General features: G+C 41.7%; 1 protein-coding gene across 1 annotated transcript in view; it reads left to right on the top strand.

Moving 5' to 3' along the window:
• The first annotated feature begins 370 nt into the window (after positions 1-370).
• The window catches only part of SNTG1 (syntrophin gamma 1), a 355,089-nt gene continuing 339,714 nt past the window's right edge, over positions 371-15,745 (top strand). The window contains exon 1 of the mRNA XM_086742308.1: positions 371-693. The gene's annotated coding sequence lies outside the window, so the exon portion shown is untranslated. The remainder of the gene's footprint in view (positions 694-15,745) is intronic.

Genomic DNA, 15,745 nt, shown 5'->3' on the forward strand with positions numbered 1-15,745 from the left:
TCCCCGGTGGGCCCGGCTGAGCCTCCCCCAGCTCCGCCACGGGGGCCGGCCTGGGGGAGGGCCGCGCGTCACCGGATCTCGCGGCGCCGCGGCAGCGGGGTGGCGTTACGGAGCGCCCCGGGGAGGGGCGGACGGGCGGGGGTCCCGGGCGGGGCCAGCATCGCCGCGGCTGGCTGCGGCCGCGGTGGCGGCGGCGCGCCGCCTCGCCTCCCCTCCCCTCGCCTCGCCTCCCCTCGCCTCGCTTCGCTTGGCCGCTCGCCGCCGCGGAGGGGGCGGTGCTGCCTCCCCGCACTCCCCCCCCGCCCCCCCACACCTTCCCCGCCCGGCGGTCCCGCTCCGTCTCCGGGAAGGGCGCGGGGAGCCCCTCGCTCCCGCTCGGCGCGGCGGCGGAGTTTGAGCAGGCAGCGGCGGCGGCGGTGGGGCTGGGGTGCGATGCCGTGTTAGGCGGCGGCCCGCCCCCGCGAGGTAGCGCCGGGCGGGAAGCGGAGCGAGTTGCCGGGGCTGCGGCTGGCACCATGGGCAGCGGGCTGGGGGACGCGGCTGCCGGGCTCCCTGCGCGCTCCGGCTGAGCCCGGGGATGTGCCGGCGCCCTGGGGAAATATTTTGGAAACAGCGCGGAGCGGTCCGGGGAGGACGAGCGGCACAGCGTTGCACCAGCTGAGAGGAGATCGCCCGGCGGGGGTGTGTAGGCAAGTAAGCGCTCCTTTCCTGCTGGCTTTTCGCTGCGTTACCGTGGTCTCGAGTGACTTTTTTTTTTTTTTTTTTTTTTGGGCCAGTTGTTGGTCGCCGGCTCATGGTTCGCCAGCCGCAGTTTTCCGGCGTTGAGATGCAGGGGGTGCGTGGCTGGGGTTGCAGGGGAGCCCCGCTCCAACTCCGCCGGAGTCCGGCGTGGGCTGCGGCGTGGCAGCCGGGGTGCGGGGTGAAGGACGGTGCCCTAGTGCTTCCCAGTTCTGGAGCTGTAGGAGATGGTGCTTTCTGGTAGGCGTTAATGTAAAATGCCTTCTCCTTTGTGCTGAGCTGGAACTAAATGGTCGGAGCTTCTTCGCTGCTTTCCGCCAGTGCTTCTTGTAGGAGAGAGGCAGGGTGCGTGTTAGCCTTTCAGACCCACTTACGGATTAAGACAGTGAACCCAGAGTTTTGATTTTTATGCCTTTAACTTTCTTGTGCCCTACCTGGTGATTTTCTCTGACATGCGCTTGCTGTGAGGATACGGTTTGCCCAGCCTTGTTTGTTTGCTTACTTTTAGCCTGTGGATGTTTATTGCTATACTTGACATTGCCATGCAACAGAAAGTTGACTGTAATTTATTTCAGTATGTGGAGCGCAGGTTGCAGGGGACTAATTCTGCTCTCCGAGGAGCTCCACTTCAAAGGAGGAGGCCCATGGGGCTGTAATCTCTTGCTAAAAACTCGGAGAGCTCAGAGCAGAGCTGTCACACTGCAAAGAATGAATTCTCCTCTTCGCCTTTCAGCACTGATAGCGTGTAAGCTAAACAGCGTGCCTTCCTGTATCCATGAAGCACCTGTCTCTGAAACACAGAGGTAGAGATGTGAATTCTGGGCAGGTTTGGGAGAAGACAGAACTTCAGACAGTGTTTAATTAAGTTTGCTCTTATTGATTTCCTTGATGTCTTCTCTATGCGCCTGAAAACTACAATCTTTTAGAGTGACCTTGATGTACGTTCTGTTCTAAACACGAAGGCAGCACAGAATAAAAGCATTTGCACAGATTTATAGCTAAGCTCAGACATTTCGCTAGCAGCTCAGTCGGTTCCAGTGGATGCGGTAGTTTCAGCAGGGGCACCAAGCATGGTATGTTTGTAGGAAATAACTTTGGGAAATAACTTGCTAATAGTGATGAAAGTATAAGTTGCAATGTTGGAAGCATATGCTCTTGCAGAAATGTCACTGTGTGTGAAATGTTTGCTGAGTTTTGGATATTTCATTTTCTAATCAGTGAGAGCTCTAGCGAAAGGGTGTGTGGGTGTGCGTGGCAATTTCAGAGTGTCTCAGGTTAATACACTTTGATTTGTCAGCAGCAAGAGATCTTTTTATGCACCAAAATACCCTTTTTTACATAGATTTAATATTGACATAATAAGGTTAAAAGATGTTGGGATGTCAGTATGATGAACATGCAACTAACTCAACTTCATAGCAGAAAAATAAAGTAAGGCTTTCCCATAATGGTGGATGGAGATCACTGTGCGTAAGCTGACTGAGGGGAGCATCACTTGTTTCAGTGCAGTTTACAGGGAGCGTTCCTGCAGTTCCTGTTTCTGACTCTCTGAAGATACTGTGAAAGACAATTAGAATAACTGTTGCTAAACAGTGGGACTCAGACTGGTCCATTACTTAAACCACTCAGCTGCTTCTGTGTCATATCAAAAAAAAGTATAGTTTTTAGCAAAGTCTGCCTATGGTTTTATTGTAGTAATTCCTTCCTCTGTTGCAGAGTGGCAGGCTTTCACTAGGCATATGTAAGGGAGATCATAAAACACTGAAGCGTGCACTGATCGGGATTTCATTTGGGCTATATGTTACGTTCAAGGTTTCCACAATTATCATAAGTAACGGCTTATACCTGATTATATAAATAAATGGCATTTAAAAATGATATCAGCTTTGTCACTTCTGATGCATGTTACAGAGTCTTTTTCTTCCTTTTCTTTTTAGTCCTTCAAACTAATCTAATGCTGTACTCGCTCTTTGCCTGGAGAGGAAGAAAACATAATTTAATGATGTATCGTTTGGCTTTTGCAGTATCTTGTCCCATAGCTATGAGATAATCTAATGAAGGTCCCCGTCACTGAATTAAAGAACATGGTGCTCTAGACTTTCACTTACAGACAGGTTTTTGCTCTGTTACATGGCCGAAGAACTGAGTTTTCACAGGGTCTGACAGAAAAGAAGAAACAGTTCTTTTTCTGTTAGAAACTTGAAAAGAAAGGGGAGGTAAGACCTGAGGTCTTTAAGGATGTGATTAAAAATGATGACATCTAAGATATTAATCAAAACCCTTTATCTTCACATATTTTCTTCATATTTTACTCAGAACTTGTCAGAAAGCCTTTCTGCATATTTATACTTCAGTTTAAAATGTGTGTAGTTCTTAATTTTAAAAATTCAGGAGTGGCCATCATACCGTTCACTGTAAAGCTGTTCTAGTATCCTCTTTAATGTTCTGTATCCCAGTTTGCCTGTATCTTTTGAATCGGAGTTTTCCAAAGTACAGTATTCCACTGTATAACATGCATTGTAATTTGAAGACTATGAAAATTTCTTTAATAGAGAAGATGTTTATTTGATTCAGAAATTTCAGGGCAAGCTCAGAGATAAGGTTTCTTTCCTGATTTTTTTCAGGTTTGCTCAGACATGCTGTTTGGCTTGTCAGGCATAACTTTCATGAACTGACAGAAAGACCCGTAAGCAAAAAAAAAATATATATCAACAGTTAAGCCTGGTTTTTCGAGTCTGCCCACCCCAGTTGAGTGTGTCATTTCTATTTATTAATCATAAATCAAATATTGAGACAAACAAACACGAGCTGATCTGCTCTCAGTTCCTCCCTCTGAAGTGTTTAGGTAAGTACCATTTCTTCATGCTCGTAATTTAGCATTGGTTTTTGTGCCTGAGCTACTGGGAAAACTGTGATGCTGTCAGTATTTGTTACCAGTAGTCATCGCCAGGTCCGTTTGCGTGCATCGTTAAAAAGGTAAGGAGTTGTAGTGAATGATAAGAAATGTCAAATGGATTTAGTCTAGCCTTTCTTGGCCCTTCTCATTGCTGTGCTTTCAGTTCAGGTTTCCAGGAAGAGGACTGAGTGGGTGGGCTGAATCCCAATTTGAGTCTGCTGCATCAACGTGTACCTCTGGCAGTATGCTGTGACATTGGCTCAGCGTGACTACACAGCCGACCTTCTGTATTTGCCCTGAGTTTTACCTACCATAACTGGAAAAGTTAGGAAGCCTTACAACTTACTGTTGTTGTGGCCAGCCTAAATTTTCTGCATTCCTGTTGCAGATCAGAGGAAGGAGAGAAAACATACTTTTTTTTTAACACATTAAAAAGCCCCAAACCAAAACAGATCGTACCTCAAAGATACAGCTGTAGTCAACAGCAGGGAATGCAGTGGAGACACAGCCAGTGACATTCACAGATATATTTAATTATCCAAGGGAGAAATTATTATCCATCTTGAGAGATTGGTTTAGTAGGTGATGTGACTACTCCTTATGAAGAAGAAGAGCTATGTGATGTGGAAACAAAGCTTTTTTTTCCACTGTGCACTTCAGATGAGACTGTCACTGCCTCTGAGTGGGGACTCTGAGCCTTATCTTCAGTAATTAGCTCGAGATGGCCAAAAGAGGTGGAATGCTCGGTTGTGTGATGAGTCTGGTGGTGCAGGAGCTGAGGGCTGGGTTGTTTTCTGGGGACTTGCTTCTCTGAATTTATTAAAATAATGAGTAGAGGGAAACTAATCAAGAAGAGTGTTTGGGATGAGATTAATTTCATGACTTGTTCTCCAGTTTACTTTGGGTTGTATGGACAAAACCCTGGAAGTTCTTCCGTGTGATACTAATGTGAGAGTAACAGATTTGGGCTACATATGTATCGTTGTTCTAAAAGGTGGGGTTGGGGTTTTGCATGTAAGGCCAAAACATGGATAAATGCTACTGCTGTGCCACTCAGGTATTCAGAATGACTTTAACGATAAGGCATGGATGGTTGGTGGAAGGCTGTGCTGTACTTTCCAGTGTGCAAAGCAGGAGGTCCCCCGTGCCAGGAGCTGAACAGAGTCTTGCCCTGAGGGTGGAAGTGGTTGTTCCCAAAGTGGAACAAGCCCTGGAGCAGAGTGAAGGTCCCACACTGGTGCTGGCAGGGTGCTTTTCAAAGGCCACTGAAATTCGTGTGTGAGACGTGGTTGAGCTAAAGGCACTGATGTTTTACTGCTTTAATACTGGCACTGACACTGAGTCTGTGAAAGAACTCACGGCTTCAGAGATGCTGTGACTGCAACTGATGGTTGGCTCCATTGATTATTCTGCAGATAGTTATCATCTAGATCTCATCTCAAGAGTGTTTGAGTTATTTTTTTTTCCTATGAAGTATTTGTTACTTACTATTAGATTTGGGTGTTCCTTCCCTAGTCGGGTGAGATTTTAGTTCAAAGGTGTGGTTTTAAAGGTAAAGTGTTTGTTGCTTGGAGCTTCTGAGATAATGTTATCAGAGGAGGAAAAGTTTATCCATTGGATTATTCAAAAGTTTGGGTTTATTATATTTTTCATTCCATCTCAAACGATGTGTTTTTTTTCAAATAGTGGACAGTACACTGGGTTTCTTGTTGAAGATATTAGAAATGACTCTTTAAGTAAATTTTATATTGCTTTTGGTGAAATTATTTAAATAGACTTAAATTTAACTGTGAGCAAAGGCTGAATAAAACAAAACACATGCTTTTCCCCCCTCCACCTGTTGTATTAAATGAATTTAAAAGAATACAACTATCCAGAAAGAAGTAAGAATAGAAGTGCTGTTGCTGACATTAGTTTTTCTTCCCCTTTCTGTAAAAAAACTAAGGGGAATTTGAAATCATCCTGTAGAGATGACAGAATCTGACTGGTGATACTAGTCCTACCCACTAATTCTTTCTTTACTTTGCTATTTTTATTGAATTTGGTGTGAAAATGTCACTCATTTCAACAAGTATAATACTAAGTTCTTGGAAATCTTTTCAAAGTTTGCTATTCATACATAATATAGTTGTCTTACTATAAAGCATTGATTCTTAATTATAGAATTGATTCTGAATTTATTTTTATGAAGTGCTTTGCTCTTTCTAAATACATATGCATTCAAAATTATGTAAGATATTTTTCTAGTCAGTGTACATGGCAAAATATTTTGATTGACTTTTTTAACAGTTGTGAATAATGAACTATATATTTCAGCTTCAGCAACACAAATGGACATTGATTTTCTCTGGCTTGCTTTTGACCCCTAAAGAAGGAAAGCAATTAGAATTAATGTGTGTGAGAGAACTCACTTCTCTCTCTCCCATCATTTTATATCTGTTATAAACAGCCTTTGAGAACTGATCTACATTAACCAGATTTATTTATTTTTTTCCAAGTGAAAAAGGAGGGGAAAATCGTCAGCTCTACAGTTGTCTTGCAGCTCTAGGTTTCCTCACACACAGCTGTCTGCCTGTATCCGTTGCTGGTTGATCTCGCAGCTGTATGTTCCTGAATGCAGCAGAATTCACGAACAGTTCTTCGCACAACTGTTTTAATCAGTTACTAAATGGCAGACATTTATGTGGCAATATATGGGTTTGGTCCGAGCAGAGCAGTTGTTGTCATGTAACAAAACACACATCGATGTGTGTGTTGAGCTCTTCACCGAGGACAGATTTTGAATAAGAATCGGTGTCAGGCCTGTGTCCCTATGGATTTTAACATTTGGAGTGCCTTTGTTCCCATTCTGTGCTTTATGTGTTTTGCTTTTTTATGAAACAACTTTATGAACACAGAATGTAATATAGAATAAAAAGTGGTCTTTCAAAGTCAGCGTTAGGCTTTAATAACGTGGGAGAATGGATTTAAAAGCAAACTGGGGTTACAGTTCCGCGGAGCCGGAGCAATTAAGATGATGTGAATGGGTCATGATTGGCTGCTGCCCCAGGTGCAGTTAGTGGCAGGGCTCCCCGTCGGCAAACTAAGCCACTCTCTTAGTGCAAGTGCAGAAATAGCTACCCTATTGCTTTTTCAGCTGAAGGAACTTATCAGTCAAATACAGTGACATTCATGAAGGAATTTTCCTGGAGGAAGCCTGCTGTGCTAGATGTTTCCAAGCAAAGTATTAGAAATTGTGACAGCATCTGATGATTATCACCTTTTGTTTTCCTTTAACTCACTGGAATTAGGAAGGACCTTTCTGGGTAATTGAGTGCAGAAGTAGAGAATTTCTTTCTACACGATGTCGTTAGTCTTTCAGCTAGTTAATTCGTAAGCATCTGTAGTAATGGCTTATAGTATGCTTCTTTTCACAAGTTACTGCCTTATGCAGTTGTGAGATTGTCCTGGCTGTTTTCTTGGGAATGTCTTAATTAAAATTGCCTAAATTTTGGTTTATTAATCTGTTTTATGCAGCAGCTTTCCTTTTTACTACATTAAAGAGCCTCCTAATAATCTGAGCTGATCTTACTCATCAGTGATTATACATTCTTTTTGTTGAGTTATAATCTACATTGTCGATACCATTTATATACCTATATATGTTTGCAAAGTTTTCTTGTTAGTTTAAAAAAACCCTCACCTTTCTGTTTTTAGGAGATGGACTATGATTATTCATTGAATGTTTTGATTAATGGCAAAATCCAGTTGTTAGCAGTGGTTTCATATTGCCATTTATTGCTATGCTCCTGCCCCCATAGCCCTTTCATGTACCTCTTATTGCCTCTTTTTTAACCTCTCATAATGATACTACAAAACTTTTTCCTGAAATGAAAATCTCAAGGTTAATCTCAAGCATTATTTATTTTCCTCATGTAGTACATTTTGCATCTACTTGATTCAGTAGTTTTTTTGTGCTCTGCTTCTGTATGTCTCTGTACAACTCTTTATAAAGATTATTATCCTTTATATATTATGTGTTTACAGGACTGAGTCCATGACTTTTCCTCTTTGAAATCAGACTTGATTTTTCCTTTTATGACTCTTTGCTCTTATATATTAGCTGCAGTTGTCTAACAACAGCAAAGACATGCTTTTTTTTTTGTGGAAAAGCATTTTGGGAAATGGGAAAATGAAATATTTAGGGACTGATTCCCTTTTGGCAAATTACAAGAAGATCATCCCGCATCTACTGAAATTGATTCGACTTTTTCTGTTAAGTTCATACATTGTACGTGGACCCATTTTTTTCCAGTTTTGAACAAGATTCCTTAGGTCATTACTTTTAACTGTATTTTCAAGTTTCAATCCTGAACTAGCTCTTTTTTGCCTAAAAATGATAATTTAGCTTGATACAACTTCATTGTTTTCTGCAAGGAAATCGGGGATTGAGGATATAGTTTGAATATATAGAAAAATTAGATTTAGAGTAGAGATTGTTATATTATAGACCTTATTACGTCATGTTTGTGGAGAGGTAGAAAGCCTACTTGGTCCAATCAGTTACCTCAAGAAAATAATCTTAATTGCTGTACAACTACTGATTTTTATCAGAGCTAAGATGGGAAATTCTGCAAGCTAGGAGAGATACTAACATGCAAATTGGTTGATGTATCTGGTTAAGGAAGAAGTCTGTTATTCTGAGGAGAGATAGCCCTCAGATTCCTGTTAAGCAGGTGAAGCAAGTGTGGGGATGATGGTAAAGCTCAGGAAATCTTTTCAATATCGAAGAATATGATCATTGAATAAACATGTTGTTAAAATGGAGTGAAAAGAGGACTCGTATCCCATGTGGCTGAATGGCCAGCACAAGGAGAGGACATCCTCTTCTGAGAGGATCATCAGGGAATGAACCTGCATCTCTGCTCCCTCAGCCTCCAGGCTTTGTGGCTGAGATGTTTGGAAGAAAGTATGAAATTGTCAATATTGGAGCAGTGGAGAAAGACTCTTGTAGCATTTTTTGTTAGCTCTTTATTTCAGCCTTGTGAAACCAGCAGATTCAAGACAGCCTGGTTTTGTGTAGGTAGTGAATCCGATCAGAGTGATCTGGACAAGCTCCTGTGAAGCTCTTGCACATAGGAGAATGGATTTAAGGAATTTGCAGGCTGGTATAGCTTCCTGCTAAGCTCCTGAAACACGATGGGGTTTACGATTGCAAGATGTTGTGTTTTGGGGAAGAGTTTTTCTCCAGTCGATATAGACCAACACTTGCAAGAGACAAGCCTCAGAATATGGCACCTGCTTCACCACATTACATTATTTGCTAACAAACTTTTCTTAGAAGAGTGTTTAGTAGAGTAGATTCAAACTGGAATGGCTTTTGGTGGTTTTATCCTGTGTTCAATTTCAAGAGATACTTGTATTCCTAAACATTATTAAGAAATGTGATACCTACCTATCCTGAAAAAGCGTAATGGAGAAGAATCAAATATATTTTCTACTAGGGAAAGATTAAAACCAGATCTGAAGTGCCTATTTGAGAAATTTCCCCCAACTTGGTGCGTGTCCTCTAGTACCGAAGAGGACAAGCTACGATAACTTGTTGTCACAAGAAATCACAGTCAGGAACCTGTGTGTGCCACTGAACATATCTATGTGTGCTGTCTTAGGAGAAGAAGATGTGGTGCAGCTGTTGACCTTAGACATTGTAACTCTTTATGCAGGAAGAGAAGGTACCTTTAACGGGAATTTCTCACCATAACTGTGCATACTGTGATAGAGCCGGGAGGTGTTCTCTGAATCTCAACAGTGAAACCTTAAAGAAACCTATAAGCATCTGTTCCCTACTTCTCTCTTAAAGGAATTAATGTAAATAAAGCTTTCCTTATGTCAGTGAAATGTTTACCAAGTAGAACAGCAGCTTTTAATGGCTTTGTTGTGGTTTAGCCCAAGTCACTACACAATTTCTTGCTCATCCTCCCCCTCCACAGTGCAATGGGGGAGAAAAATGGGAAGAAAGGAAAACTCGTGGGTTGAGATGAAGACAGTTTACTAAAATGGCAAAGAAAAATGACAGTAATAACAAGATATGAGGATCGTAAAATATACAAAGTGAACAGTGCGTGATTTCTCACCACCCAATGTCCCGATGATCGATACAGCCCATCCTGAGCAGAGATTGCAGAAATGAAACTGAGCAGCAAGCAAAGGAGCAAGAGGGAGAGAGAGATCAATGCCTCCTCCCTGGGCAACCCCCACTTACATACTGAGCATGACGTTTATGGCATGGAATACTCTCTTTGGCCAGTTTAGGTCAATTATTCTGGCTGTATCCCTCCCAGCTGCCTGGACCTGCATATTAGTGAGACTTGGAGAGCTGGACAGTGTCTTTGGTCTCATTAGCAACAACTCATATCATCAGGGTGTTTATCAACATTCTTCACATCCGAAATCCAAACCGCACCAGCTACTGAGAGGAAAATTAACTCCATCCCTGCCAAAACCAGGACAGGCTTATAATGTGTTACGAAGGGCTGTAGTAATGACCATTCAGCAGATAGAGCTACAAACTCTTTAAGTGTTATAAGATGCGGATAAGATGTCACATACTACTGTTCATTAAAAATAATGATAGTAGATGTTTAAGGATACTGATAGGGAACTCTGCTGTTTTTCACTCTGGATTTTTTTTTTGTCACCTTTTACTCTCAGGAGCATAAAATGACATAACACTTTCTCTGCTAGCTACTGCATAGTAGTTCTGACCACCATGTGTATACAGCAGTGTGCTTTCTTTGCAGTTCTTTGATGGCGACAGGTCCGTAAGCCTGAGATCACCAGTCGCTGCAAGTCATAAACATATAGACTGTATGAAAGGAGGCAGAACAGTACAGTGGGTTTGCTTTTGCATTCTTATGCTGTGATAAGAGAGAGAACATGTATGACCCTTGAAAAGAGGAAAAGGTGAATAGTTGTTTTTCTAGATAAAGCAGAGAGAGAACTGCAAGAAGAACAGAAGCAAGATGTTTGATGAGAGAGCTGCTGTCCGTGTTATTAAGGGGAAAGTGGTGCTTCCCAAGACTGCAGTTGTACAGTAATATTCAGAATTACATCCTTGAGCAGGCAATGCGCCCTTGCAGCCCAGAAGGCCAACCGCATCCTGGGCTGCATCAAGAGAAGCGTGGCCAGCAGGTTGAGTGAGGTGATTCTCCCCCTCTACTCTGCCCTGGTGAGACCACACCTGGAGTACTGTGTCCAGTTCTGGAGCCCCCAACATAAGAAGGACATGGACCAGTTGGAGAAGGTCCAGAGGAGGGCCATGAAGATGATCAGAGGGCTGGAGCACCTCTCCTATGAGGACAGTCTGAGAGAGTTGGGGCTGTTCAGCCTGGAGAAGAGGAGGCTCCCAGGAGACCTTATAGCAGCCTTCCAGTACCTCAAGGAGGCCTACAAGAAAGATGGGGAAAGGCTGTTCAGTAGGGCCTGTTGAGATAGGACAAGGAGTAATGGTTTTAAAATAGCGGGGGGTAGATTTAGACTGGATATTAGGAAAAAATTTTTTACAATGAGGGTTGTAGAACACTGGAACGGGTTGCCCAGAGAGGTGGTGGAAGTCGTTCAAGGAAATGTTCAAGGCCAGGCTGGATGAGGCTCTGGGCAACCTGATCTAGTCGGGGATGTCCCTGCTCCTTGCAGGGGGGTTGGACTAGATGACCTTTGAAGGTCCCTTCCAACTCTAACCATTCTATGATTCTATGAAATATGGACCTGCTACTCACACAGAAGAGTTCTGCCAGAAGCATGTTCCCTGTCCATATAAGAAATGTCTGGGAAAAACTGTATCTGTGTCATTGATCTCCAAAAGTCCCGTAAGTTCATTGTATTTAAAGCAGAATCTCATGCACAGGAATTCCATTGCATCCTTGGACAGACCACTCACTTCTGCAGGTCCATTTGGGGATGTAGTTGAGATGCTCTGGTTCTTCAGGTTATCTAAGACTGGCTTCTACACCAGAAGCAAAATGGAAATCGATGAGGTCCTCAGGTTGTCTCATGTTAGGAGAGATGCAAAAGCAGCATCATCAGGATTTCTCTTCCTTTTTGCCCTGCCGTACACGTATATACATGTGCCTCTGGCTCAAGAAAATGCTGCTATAAATTTGGCTTCATACACATGCCTGTTCTCATAATAAACTCTACAGTGCACAGAAGTCTGTGGAGACTTAAGCGGAGTTATGGATCTCATTTCACAATTCTGATTTCCTTAGGAAATTGTCTGGGCACCTTCCTTTGCGGCAGCTAGAGCTGGAACAGTTAGCTGGAACCACCTCTAAAAGCAACTGTAAAGGTGTAAAATTAGGACTATGAGCTTTCTAAATACTAATTCTACTTCAGAGGAAGTAGATGAGGAGGAGACTGCTTTTATGGAACAAATGTCAATATTACTCCAGTTACAAAGCGATACACAAGATTAACTTACATTCCTCATCTTATGGCAGCAGAATTGTCTTTTCTGGATGACGAGAAGTATTTTAGATCTTCCTACATATAGAATCTCTCTCTGCAGGCATTTAAAGTGCTGGAAAAACCTGTGCACAAAAGCTCACAAAATCCATGCAGTACTTTGAAGTTTTGTAATTACAGCTAAATGTCACTTTCTGCAGGTTTATGGCATGTAAATAGCTGGAGATGCTACTGCAGGGAAAGCTAGTCCTTTATTTTTAAAAATATACATCTGTAGTAGTAACCTGCATTTACGAATGTATAAACTGTCCTGCTGTGTGTTGAAAACCTATGGTTTTGCCCAAAACACGCATCTGTTGTTCGTCAAAGCTTTTTGTTAGCTTAAAAAGAAGGTATAATTACATAAATACCGTATTTTACTTGAAAGATTTTTTTTTAACACCATCCATCTGAAATACACTCTTGTATTTAGAAATTAGGAGGAACGACCTGAAAACATGCTTTTAAGTACCACAGAGTAATGCTAGACAGGAAAATTATGGTCTCTTATACAAGCCAATTGTTTTCACAGTACTGGGGCACATTCAGGATGCAGATTAGGGGCAGCGTTTGACCTTTGAGTTTTTGACTATGCAAACAAATCCAACACAGTGACTACACATGCAAGATGCTCTAGATTGAGAATATACCAATATTGATATATACTGATAACACCTATCAGTGCAGCCTTTGATTTAGGATGAGGATCCCTCCAGAGTCTGCGAGTCAAATCTCCAGAGTGATGCTTAAAACTGTAAAATAAAGGGAAGTCAAAATCAGTAAAGAAGTAATTTATAAAAATAATTACTGGAGGCAAAAATAATAGATCAGTGCAACATGCAGGCATAGGCTGACTTGGGGTACTGGCATAGAATCATTAAAGTTGGAAAAGACCTCCAAGATCATGAAGTCCCACTGTCAACCCAACACCACTATGCCTATGAAACCACGCCCTAAAGGGTCACGTCTACACGTTTTTTTAACACCTCCAGGAATGGTGACTACATCACTTCTGTGGGCAGCATGTTCCAATGCTTAACCACTCTTTCAGTAAAGAAATTTTTCCCAATATCAAATCTAAACCTCCCCTGACACAACTTGAGGCTATTTTCTCTCATCCTATCACTAGTTACTTGTCAGAAGAGACTGATACCCACCTCTGTACAGACTCCTTTCAGATAGTTGCAGAGAGCGATAAGGTCTTCCCTCAGCCTTCTGTTCTCCAAACTAAATAATCCCAGTTCCTTCAGCTGCTTCTTATGAGATTTGTTCTCCAGACCCTTCTCCAGCTTCATTGCCCTTGTCTGTACACACTCCAGCAGGTCAATGTCTGTCTTGTACTGAGGGGCCCAAAACTAAACACAGTATTTGAGGTGTGGTCTCACCAGTGCCAAGTACAGTGCCAGACTGAGCCTGGTTGTATCCCCTTCTCCCTTTGAACCTAGTTTAAAGTGCTCTCAATGAGCCCTGCCAACTTGCGAGCGAGAATTCTTTTCCTTCTTTGAGGCAGCTGAACTCCATTTGTCCAATTTTAGTATTTTTCTGAGGATGGGCCCTAGTTAGAGCTTCACATTTATGATTTCCCTCCACAGTATTTCTGTTTTATCCTTTACAGGCTTGTCACTTGACAATATCTGTTTCTAACATATATGTGTGTATACATGTGTTTGTAATAGATTTATGTCTATGTATCTTTGTTAAATATGATATACTAAGTCTTTGTCAGCCTCAATAGCTCTGCGTTTTGGAAATCTATAATAAACCCTTCTGAGAGTGGCCACATTACATGGCTGGATTTTCTTGTGGCTTCTTTTAGACCTACATAAAGCACACAGTGCCCTGTGCTTTTATAGGAATTGACCCTCTCTCAGATGATCTTTCACACGCTGTACCCTCCTCAAATCTATTCAGAACCACAAGCGAGGATCATCTTCTGGCCTGTTAAATCTTCTTGTTACGTGCCTCTTCTGGTTCCTCCTCCCTCATATCAAGCTGAAGCTCTCTCTTTGTTTTCTAGGGTTTTACTTAGTAAAGCTGAGCATTCGGTGCTGTATTTAGCAGCTTACTGAGATTTTTTTTCTTACCACCTGTCCGCCACTGTCTGAATTGCCTGTTCCGTCCCTTGAAATTTCTATAATACGTATTTTTCTGTCCTATGTGAAAACAAAAATGCTCTACTTGAAAATCTGCTTTTATAACGTTCAATTGTCATCTTAACTTCTACTAGGAGGCTTGCAGATGGTTTCCATCTGGAACTGATTTCAAGCCTAAATGAGAAGTTTTTTTCAGTGGTTCATTTTGAATAGTTTTGTATGAATAGTTTTATATAATTCAGTGATCTCAATGCCTAATTTTTGAGTAACAGAAATTTTACCTTTTTGGATTTTTCTCGTGCTAATACAATAGTAAGATCTACTTAATATATACTGTTGTGTATTAAAACGTACTGGCACAAAGCATAAAAATAGTATTTCTTGTTTCAATAGCTACGCTTGAATATTTGATTTAAAACTGTTTAATATACATTTATTCAGTTAAATTGCAGATGCTTGATGTGAATATTTTAAGATATCTGCCTTTAGGCAGTACATACCAGACAAGGGCATATTACCTAAAAATTTACTTTCAGCTTGATAAAACATCCCTGTTTTGTTTATGGATGAGTTTTCAGCATTTGACAGCAGTTGTGGCAGTCGTTGGTATTAGATTCCATGGACTTAAACCTGTTTGCATTGGTTCAGCAACAGAAAATTCAAAGTGCTAGTATCAAGAGCAGAGTTTAATAATACAGGAAAAGGACTTAAGAACAAACATCTTGAACAAGTGAAATTGCATGTATCAGTTTGAATGTGCTGTGAATTAAAAAAAAAAAAACCTAATGGATTAGTGAAGAGAAATTTTACTCTTGAATCCAGACTGTGAAAATGTGGAGTGTGGGGAGATCCAAAAAGATGTGGATCCTGGTGTGTGCTGCAACAGCTCCCACCTGAGTCCCCATCACACTCATGAAATGTTGATGCGGGCAATGAGCACTCAGGTGGACGGTGCTGGACAGCTGCAAAGCTGACCTCTTCCTCCCTTTGAAGATGTCTCTTGTTCTTTTTGTTATACTGCATACTCTGTTCCTCAGAGTTTGTAGTCCAAAAAAATAACATGGCAAATGAGCATACTGCTGGAAGAAAGGAATGGTGAACCCATCTTAACTAAAGAGATCTGGGCTGGGAGGTAGATTAATGGATGGGTTTTGTAGGCTGATCAGAAGCTGTGTGATCAGCTGATATTTAAACCCATCTGCTATAATTTTCTTTTTTTCAAATTGCCTTATCTATAATTTAGTGGTATTTTACCCCAAACTTTTTTTTGTGCATAATATTTTTTGTTACTGAAGTTTAAGAAAATTTCAAAATGGAAAGTTTTAATTTAAACCTATTCAGTTTGGCAATGTCAAGTGTACGGGGTAGAGCAGGATCTCAACAGTGAACTGGAAGTTCTGAATTGGATTTACTCTGTGTTCACCGCATAGACTTGAGCAAGTCGCATAAATTTCTTTTGGCTCGTTTATCACATTTAGCTTAAATTCATACTTCGTGGACACGCGGGTTAGTACTTTGAGACTTCACTAATGAATGG

This window comes from Chlamydotis macqueenii, chromosome 2 (assembly GCF_036417535.1).
Source record: "Chlamydotis macqueenii isolate bChlMac1 chromosome 2, bChlMac1.mat, whole genome shotgun sequence".
Lineage (NCBI taxonomy): Eukaryota > Metazoa > Chordata > Aves > Otidiformes > Otididae > Chlamydotis > Chlamydotis macqueenii.